Source organism: Limulus polyphemus, unplaced genomic scaffold (genome assembly GCF_000517525.1).
Source record: "Limulus polyphemus unplaced genomic scaffold, Limulus_polyphemus-2.1.2 Scaffold565, whole genome shotgun sequence".
Lineage (NCBI taxonomy): Eukaryota > Metazoa > Arthropoda > Merostomata > Xiphosura > Limulidae > Limulus > Limulus polyphemus.
In genome coordinates this window covers 242,808-252,495 of record NW_013666175.1, presented here as the reverse complement: position 1 = coordinate 252,495, position 9,688 = coordinate 242,808, and positions in this window count along the sequence as shown.

Below are 9,688 nucleotides of genomic sequence, written 5' to 3'. Positions count from 1 at the left end.
ATGTTTTACTTTAATTTGGACGAGAGAAGTATATTATGCAGATTCTATAATATTTGAAGGCATCTATGTTTTACTTTAATTTGGACGAGAGAAGTATATTATGCAGATTCTATAATATTTGAAGGCATCTATGTTTTACTTTAATTTGGACGAGAGAAGTATATTATGCAGATTCTATAATATTTGAAGGCATCTATGTTTTACTTTAATTTGGACGAGAGAAGTATATTATGCAGAAAAATCATTTCCATATAAACATTTTCCCAGCAATTTAAACTGAGAGATCAGAGAAGCATTAAAAGCAGCTGTTTTCAGTGCTTTTAAATGAATGTGAAGCTACAGTAATAAGAAGTAACATCAAACGTTTCGAACATTTGTCCATCCCGAACGTTTCTATTTAAAGTATCGCTACTTTGTACAGAACAATTAGGTTTTCCTCGATTTACGACAACAAACAGGGGTTGATATAACAAAGAGGAATTTTAAGTTATCTTTTCCGCCATCGTGTAATGTTCTTTATTATGTTCACTTAAGAGAATGCTATGTTGAATGTAATATTTAATGACACCTAAGTATTCCTTGTCGTATTTTGGAATGGATGGAAAGTGTCCCGAGTCGTAGGTGTTAAAATTTAACCCTTACCTGTGGTTCAACCCTTTACTGGAAACGATGGTTCTGACGATCGTATTTACCACTCGGATCCTGCTTGGTTCTTTAGAATTTCTTGAGTGTTTAGAACATTCTAGAATTTATAAATGTGGTTGGTGAGTAAGGACGCAGGAAGTTTGTACACGTCATAATAGAATACGCGTCCTACGCATGCGGGTTGTAGTTTTTTTTTCCCCGCCCGCAGTTTAGACCTAATTTTGAATTGGAAGTATAAGGTAGAAACAAGCTGTCTTACTACGATGACGAGATGAAGCAACTACGTGCAGTTTTCTCCCTCCTGTGGAGGGTTTTCGCTTTCAAAGTTCGCTTTAATGACTCTTTGGCCAAAGAAGGAAGGGTGGAGTGGGAGAAGCTACTAATTTTGTTTTTCTTACACCACAAAACACTTGATTTACACTGTACGGACAACTTTTAACTAAACATTACACATCTGACTTGGAATACACTCTATACATTACTGCAAGTCTGTCTTAAAGCCTTTTGTTTAATTAATGACTTAAAGAGAGGTTATTTTAAGTAAATATAGCTTCAAGTCAAATTACTTTAAGTAAATATAGCTTAAAGAGAAATTACTTTAAGGAAATATAGCTTAAAGAGAAATTACTTTAAGGAAATATAGCTTAAAGAGAAATTATTTTAAGTAAATATAGCTTAAAGCGAAATTATTTTAAGTAAATAGAGCTTAAAGAGAAATTACTTTAAGGAAATATAGCTTAAAGAAAAATTACTTTAAGTAAATAGAGCTTAAAGCGAAATTATTTTAAGTAAATAGAGCTTAAAGAGAAATTATTTTAAGTAAATATAGATTTAAAAGATTGTTGAAGTAAATACTAGCCACAACATTTCAAATATTCGGAGTGGTTAAAAATAATACAACCAATATCTTAAACTACTGTGCGTTGATTTTAGAGCAAATAATATCCATAAACATAACAGCAGAGGGATAAAAACCCTCTCAGTTTTTACAAGAAATTCAACTTACCCAAATTTTATAAGTCTCTCCAACGCGCGCAGACTTCCTATTACCAACGTACTTGAAACATATGCTTCAAAACGCACGTTTACTCTCATTTTTTAACATCTGATATCTGGTTGTTTTTTTTTTATTTTTTTGTAGTTTCTCTTATTACTACTGTCGCTAGCATGAAAGCAACGACAAAGAGAGAGTAAAACAAACTTTAACAGATCCTAGAGGCGAACGTGTGATTGCTCAAGGGTTACGGCTACTGTGCTATAGTTATAACGAGAGCTTTACTCTACGAACCTTACAACTCACACGAAACGGCTTTTGCCTGCAGATAAAAGGCGCCAAGTCTTCGAAAACTGCCTAAAGTCTGGCTAGGAAACAAAAAACAAAACAAAAAATAAAGAATGGAGAGTGAGAGAGAGTGAAGCTGAAACCGCTGACACCAACCGCTTCTCCCCTAAGCAACATTACGCGCGAAACACTAGACATTAGTTGCTGACCGAAGCAGTGTGGGTGACTGTAAGGCAGAATTAGGTGGGCACAAGGATACGAGGGCCTCAAATCAGTCATTTCTGATCAGCATTCTTTACGAGACCCACTTTATGACACTGAATTACTTTTACTGGAGAAACCCCCTGTATTATGGTGCATTCATAAAGGCAAACTATACGTCAGGAACATACAGTTTAAAGAGTTCATAGCTATATATATGTTTTACGTTTAATTTGGACGAGAGAAGTATATTATGCAGAAAAATCATTTCCATATAAACATTTCCAAGGAATTTAACTAACTGAGTAATTAGAGATACATTAAACGCGACTGTTTTCAGTGCTTATAAATGAATGTGAAGCTACTGTAATAAGAAGTAACATCAAACGCTTCGAACATTTGTCTATCCCGAACGTTTCTATTTAAAGTATAGCTACTTTGTACAGTATAATTAGTAATGCACTGAAGGGAGCTAAAACTAAGAAATTATTTTGTCAGCTTCACGTATTTGCTATTTATGAAGAATATATCTAACAAAAATACAAGGTCTTTCTTACGGGTGAAATTAGAAATAAAAATATTATACATAGCTCGAAAGAAACTAAAAACTGTCGCTCCGCTATGGGTGATATCTATATAAATATAATAATACTGTCTGTTGTATGTTCATTTAACTGCTTCGCAGGGTTTAAACGGAGCTTTACCAAAATTGGTACGGAGTTTTATTAAGTCCATGAGGGGGTACATACAAATTTTCAGTTTTGCATTTTTTTTACCAATACTTCGTCCCCTGTTGATGAATCTTCACCAAATTTGGCATGAAAGTTTGTTGGGTTTATGAGGAGATACATGCAAAATTGCGGTTTCACATTTTATGTTTTGCAGTTTTTATGGGCGTTTTTGCAACTTTTTATGTCTTAGGATAACCTTTCATTAATCATGAATTTACTAAACTTCGGTCCTGGGGACTGGTATTCCAGCTAGTAATTAATGTCTTTATAACAAAATTATAAATGGATTTCATAGCATCTATATTTCAGAAAAAGTATGATTGTGTTTTTAGGGCAACTGATACCTTCTGTCCAAAAAAAGAGACTTAAAATAGTTTTTGTGCGTGATATTTGTTTTTATTACAAAGTTGTTGTGTGTGTTGAATTGTGATCACTCAGTCAAATATACTTACTATATTACCATTTTTCAACTGTCTTTATTATCTGTTTATTGTTGTCATTCTTTTCTAAGTATAATTATAATACGTAGTCATAAGAAATAACGTTTTTCAGTTTAATAAATGTTCGTTCAATCTCACATCAGATAAACGGTGTTCACTTTACAGATTTTAAACCACTTATTTGAAATACTCGGAAGGAACTCAAAGGTGTACTTCGTCTTCAACCATAGATCTTAAAATTTCAGCAGTAATTTATGCTAATCTGTGTCTATTTGTATAATGATAATTAAATTACGTTTTTTATTCGAACTCTCTGGTCTTCAGTTGTCCAAAATGATTTTATTATCTTAACTAATAGTTAGTTGAGAGTTCGTTCGAGTCTGTATATAAATATATAAATTTAATTATAAACTAGGTTTACTTCTTCTACGATAATTTCTGTTCATTTATATTTGTTTATATATATATATGATAATTCAAGATTCAATCTGTAACTTATTTTTTTCTGTACATCGATATTCAGACCTTGTCATAAACTGAATTTTTAAGAACCGCAAAACGTTTTAGCTAGAGCGTCTGTTATCTAGGAAATTAAATACATCCACGGTAATTAAATGAACAGAAATACTGTTATGCAACATCTCCTCGGAAAGACATACCGGAAATTGTAATAGGGAATATACAGAAAATAGATAAAACATTTCATGTTCTATTAAATTATATGATCATACTTAAGAGTTTTGGAACGTAGAATATTGCCAGTCAGTTATGGTAACCAAGATATAATTCGTGTGGAGGTTTTGTTGACGTTGATTTGTAGGCGAATGGGTTATTTTAGGCTTGCATGTAAATACGGGGTTGAGTACGTTAAATTGAAACTGTTTTGGAGCCGTACCACGTTGTTACAGTCCATGTCGTCACGTCCGATCGTACTCTATCTGACGGCCGTACACCTTGAAAATACTGGCCCTGATTAATAACTAGTTTCTATTACAAATGGTTCCGCCGTAAGACTGTTATGTTAAATACAAACCACTCCTTTCTGCAGGCCTTCCATAATTCAGTATGCATACGAAGACGACGGTTTCCTAGCACCAGTTTCAAAAGTTCAATTGTACAGAAATTCATAGGTGTAGTAGCATTCGGCAATTTGATCGATATGTTTTCGTATGGAATAACATGAATACCGATGTCATTCTCCAGATACACGTATGTGACAATTGAACAAAGATTGTGACTGGAAACCTTATCTTGGTGAACCCATACTCTATTGACCTCGTTTCCATACGGATATCATCCTTGAGTATGTTACGTACTGTTGCCTGAGGCACGTGGACGGCTTTTACCACTGACTTTTGTGTTTGTGAATTCTTTTCCGTTACAGTACCCCTCATTTGGCTTATTATGGCTGGGACATGACTTGTTGCAGATCTTTTTCCGGATGGTCCATGCACTCCAAGCTGATCCATATTCGGATGGAAATTCTAAGTCTCCAGTCTGAACAAATATCATTTTCGATGACGTCACACTACCTACGAAACTCCTAATAATGTCAAAATGTAGTTCCGACACATGCCATTCTTACAACGCGACTTTATATCAGCTGTGTTTGCCACGTGACATGCTGATTTGCATATTCAAAACTATTCTAATATAATCCTTTAGTCATTGCTATGCTAATCAGCAATAAACTGTTAGTATGCATTTTGGGTCAGCTCCTTCGAAAACCTTACTTCATTTTACACCAAGGATCTGCGTTTAAAAATTAGAAATATTTTTAGAAAGTGGAAATTAATAACTTTAGCATCCAAAATATGCAAATGGCATAGAGCTATGAAATGAATTTAAATGCTCAAAACTTTTGGCTAATTTTCTTTCTTTTTCTACACAAGATATTCCTTAGATTTATGTAATGTTAAACACACGTTTTGAATGTAAATCTAAGATCTGTCTTATTCTTTTATGTATTTTATCTTATTTCATATATTTATCAGAACGATGTTTAAATACATACCAAGGGCGATCCATAGCGAATGAAATACAATTGTAGTTTAAACCAACAAGGACGGGTGTGGCTTTGTAGTTACCGTGCTGGACTGTGAATCCAAGGAGTCCTGTTCGCAAAAACGCTTTCCACACGTGACGGCCGTAGGTACCTAATAGGAGTGGTGGTCAAACCCTGTTATTCGATTAAACATAAGTAGCCTAACTATTTTTCAGTGGGTGCCTTTGAATAGCTGCCTTCCCTCTGATGTATTAGCTCAAAATTATGGACGTGTATGTGTCCCTTGTGTAGCTTTGAGCGAAAGTTTAAAACGTGTAAACAAACTAAAAAAATTCTTACCAGTGCATTCAAAGTCGATGATCGATAAATGTTCTTGTCACATCGTTTGATAATGATTTTAGAGGGCGCTGTTTCAGAGTTCTACTTAACACTAACATACATAAAGATGTGAATTGAACACTTATATCAACGATGTGAAGAAAAAAAAAAGCAATCGATACGTTGAATTTTTGTTTGTTAAACAAAAAGCTACCCAATGGGCTATCTGTGCTGTGCCTACCACGGGTATTGAAACCGGTTTTTAGTGTTACCAGTCTTAAGACTTGCAGCTGTGTCACTGGGAGTCTTACATCGAATGAACCATCAATATCAATACTTAATCCATCAATATTTATTTTCTATAATTTCCAAATTTATGGGTTCCATATTTATAAGCGCTGTTTCGAGTTTTCGTTTTCATTATTTTCGGCCTTTCGGTGTTTCAGTGGTAAGTCTGAGGGCTTATAACGCTAGAAACCGGGTTTTGATATTATTGGTAATATTATTGATAACCCATTTGGTTGCTTTGTGCTTAATAATTACAAATAAATAAAGCGTGAAAGCTAATCACATTTCACAGTTCCGAAAAGAAAAGAGAGAGATTTCAAAAGAATACTTCATTCTCCAATAAAAACCACGTTCCTAATTTAACTGCAGGTAAAATTCATGCAAAAGTTTTAAGACATTATGGATATTAATAGGGAATTATATCGTAGAATGGTAGACAGGTGTGTATTTTAATTGTCGTAGAATTGTGGACAAGTGTGTATTCTAATTGTCGTAGAATGGTGGACAAGTGTGTATTTCAATTGTAGTAGAATGGTGGACAAGTGCGTGTTTTAATTGTTGTAGAATGGTGGACAAGTGCGTATTTTAATTGTTGTAGAATGGTGGACAAGTGCGTATTTTAATTGTTGGAGAACGGTGGACAAGTGCGTATTTTAATTGTTGTAGAATGGTGGACAAGTGTGTATTTTAATTGTCGTAGAATGGTAGACAAGTGCGTATTTTAATTGTCGTAGAATGATAGACAAGTGCGTATTTCAATTGTCATAGAATGGTGGACAAGTGCGTATTTCAATTACCGTAGAATGGTGGACAAGTGTGCACTTTAATTTGAGATAATTTCTTTACGTGTATTTTCTGGACAGAGAGATATGCATCGACAGACGTATATAAAAAAATGATTTCAACTTATTATTGCTGATAACACATAAAATAAACGGTTCGTCGTACTTTCAAATTACTTCGTTGTTTACATATCTTTCCTTTATCTTGTTACTGTGCTAAACATATGCTATGACAGACGTATATAAAAAAATGTTTTCAACTTATTATTGCTGATAACACATAAAATAAACGGTTCGTCGTACTTTCAAATTACTTCGTTGTTTACATATCTTTCCTTTATCTTGTTACTGTGCTAAACATATGCTATGCCGAAAACAAAAATCCTTAACTGACTAATATTTTCTAAGTATTACTTCAGCCATTTAAACTTAATGTTTGCGGCATAGTTCTGTGACTAGGAATTTTTTTTTCTAATCTTCAAAAACATTATTAAGCGATTACTAATCAGATTTTGAAACTCTCAGCTCCATATACTTAGTTTCTAGGAAAGCATTAAACACGGAATAATAAAGAAATGTATTCCACTTCCTATTCAATTATATTAAGTACTTCAAAATTTCATCAGACTGAATCTTTTATGTGTGTGTACCAAAATAAAAAGTCCAATATTTTAACATGATCAAACAGGAAGTAAACTTGAAGTTCAGCAGTTTACTACTGAAACAGTTTCCTGTTATTTCTTTACGAATATTATTACAAGAGGATTACGCATGGGCTACAGAGAATAGTTTAAATGTGTAACAGGGCATAACATCGCAAATCGATATTATACTAAAATAAAAAAAATTAGATTATATTATTTCGTATACAAATTTTGTCTTCAACCCAGAAAAAAAATAATGTAATGAACAAGTATTGAACTTAATTGAATAACAGCCACAATACTAATAATGAAAAGAAATATATAATTGAATTCTAAGGGGTTTATTAGACTGTATTACATGGCTCAGGATATAACATGAGTAAATTAAGAAAACGTCAATAAGAAGATCCGTGTCAGACCATAGAATAACGATGATCTCAGGTGATGACTACATGTGATGACGTCATACCCAGTCTCATTTTTTTAAAGGAAAAAAAAAAAGAAACAACACTCTCTGATCTTGTCTCAACTGATGGAAAGACCTATAAGCCAGATGATTTATCTCAGTTGTATTTGTGTTGTAGGAGTCAGTCATCTTCGTAAAGTATGCTTAGAAATCAATCGTACGTGTCTGTCTGTAAGCGCAAAAACAACTCTGAAGGTCAGAGATACGTAATACAGATGAGTATGAGTCAAAGGAGAAATTAACTTGCCCTGGAACATATGTTAATCCAATCGTTTCAGCTTTAATGGATAAAGGCTGGTGAATATGCCCTTAAAAAAAAAGCTTGAAACAGCTGGTTCTTACTAGAATTAAGTTCGATAATGTTTGTAATTAATCATTTCTGAAAAAAGTTTAAGAAATACAACACTAAGAAAAGAAATTCTGTTAAAAAATACATTCATTGCGACTGGATCGAAGCAGTCAACGACCAAAAAGTAAAAATTAAAAACTAATGCCGTTGTTTAAAAAGATGTACTATAAATGGGAGCATGGGCCGCCTTTTTCACTATTTAGAGTAGTAACACATGAATCATTCGTTCGATGTAACGGTACCTATGATAAATGACATATTGAACGTTACTTTTGTTTGACTCAAACTTCAAGTATTTGGTTACCAATTTCTTCACTCATTGAGACCTCATCTACTGTGTTAAGACTGCCAAGTCAAAATAGATGCCAAATTCGAAACGTTCATCTGATTGCTTATTATTGAAACTCGATCTTTGGGAGCCCATCTGAATTCCTCTGCCAAATTTCATCAAAATTGGTTCAATCAGATCGTCACAATAATTCGTTGTACCAGACAGAAAGATGGTCAATTTGTTTTTATTTATATGGATGTGATTTATACTTTGTCATTTCATCTAAAGTAGTGGGGCCTGGCGTGACTTTTGGTTAGCGTGCTGTAGTGTGAAGCCGAGGGTTTTAAGAGTAAAGTTGAAATCCCACTATTCGACTAAAGTAATCCAAGACCTGGCGAGGAGTGCTGTTAACTAAATGTCTTCCCTCTGGTCTATTGGTTTTATATTAGGGACTACTATCGCAGAAAACCATTGTGTAGCTTTGTGTGAATATCCGCAACAAATACAAGCCAGAAATACAGAAGGTTGAGCACGTTATATTAAAATGATTTTGAATATGTGTGTGAATATCCGCAATAAATACAAGTTAGAAATACAGAAGGTTGAGCATGTTATATTAAAATGGTTTTTAATATGAAATGATTAAGTCACGAGATATCTACAACGCGGTGAAATGACAAGTATCAGAGCTATATTTGGCATTACTTGGTATTTCATAATTAGTGTGATGTCATCGAAAATGGATCGCTTTTTTGTAAGAGTATGTCATAAGCCTTTCCCGACGTAAAATATTTATACACTCAGATCATAAAAATGTGTTCAGATTAGTTACTTAGAATTTCGAAGATGTAGTTTAGAATTTCCCTTGAACTTCAAGTCATCGAAGAAAGCAAACGAATGTGGATCAGCTTGAAGCACCAGTACCATTGAAAAAGAGACCAGCAACAAATCATTGCCTTGGTAAGCAAAGTGCGTCGCTTTATAACAGTGGCAACAACTAAACAACGGTGTGCGACATAATCAAGAAGGACTTCTATCTGGAAAAGTGATATAAGTCACTTGTAAATTGTACACACATTGGTTTCATGATATATTTGTTCAACCGTCGAATACTTTCAGCAGTTGGAGAATAAATCGGATATTCATGGTATTCCATACGAAGAAATACCGGTCAGGTCGCAGTGCTTATGAACTTTTGTGTGATCGGACTGTTGAAATAGGAGTTGGGAAACCGTCGTTCTCACACAATTCATGAATTATAGGAAA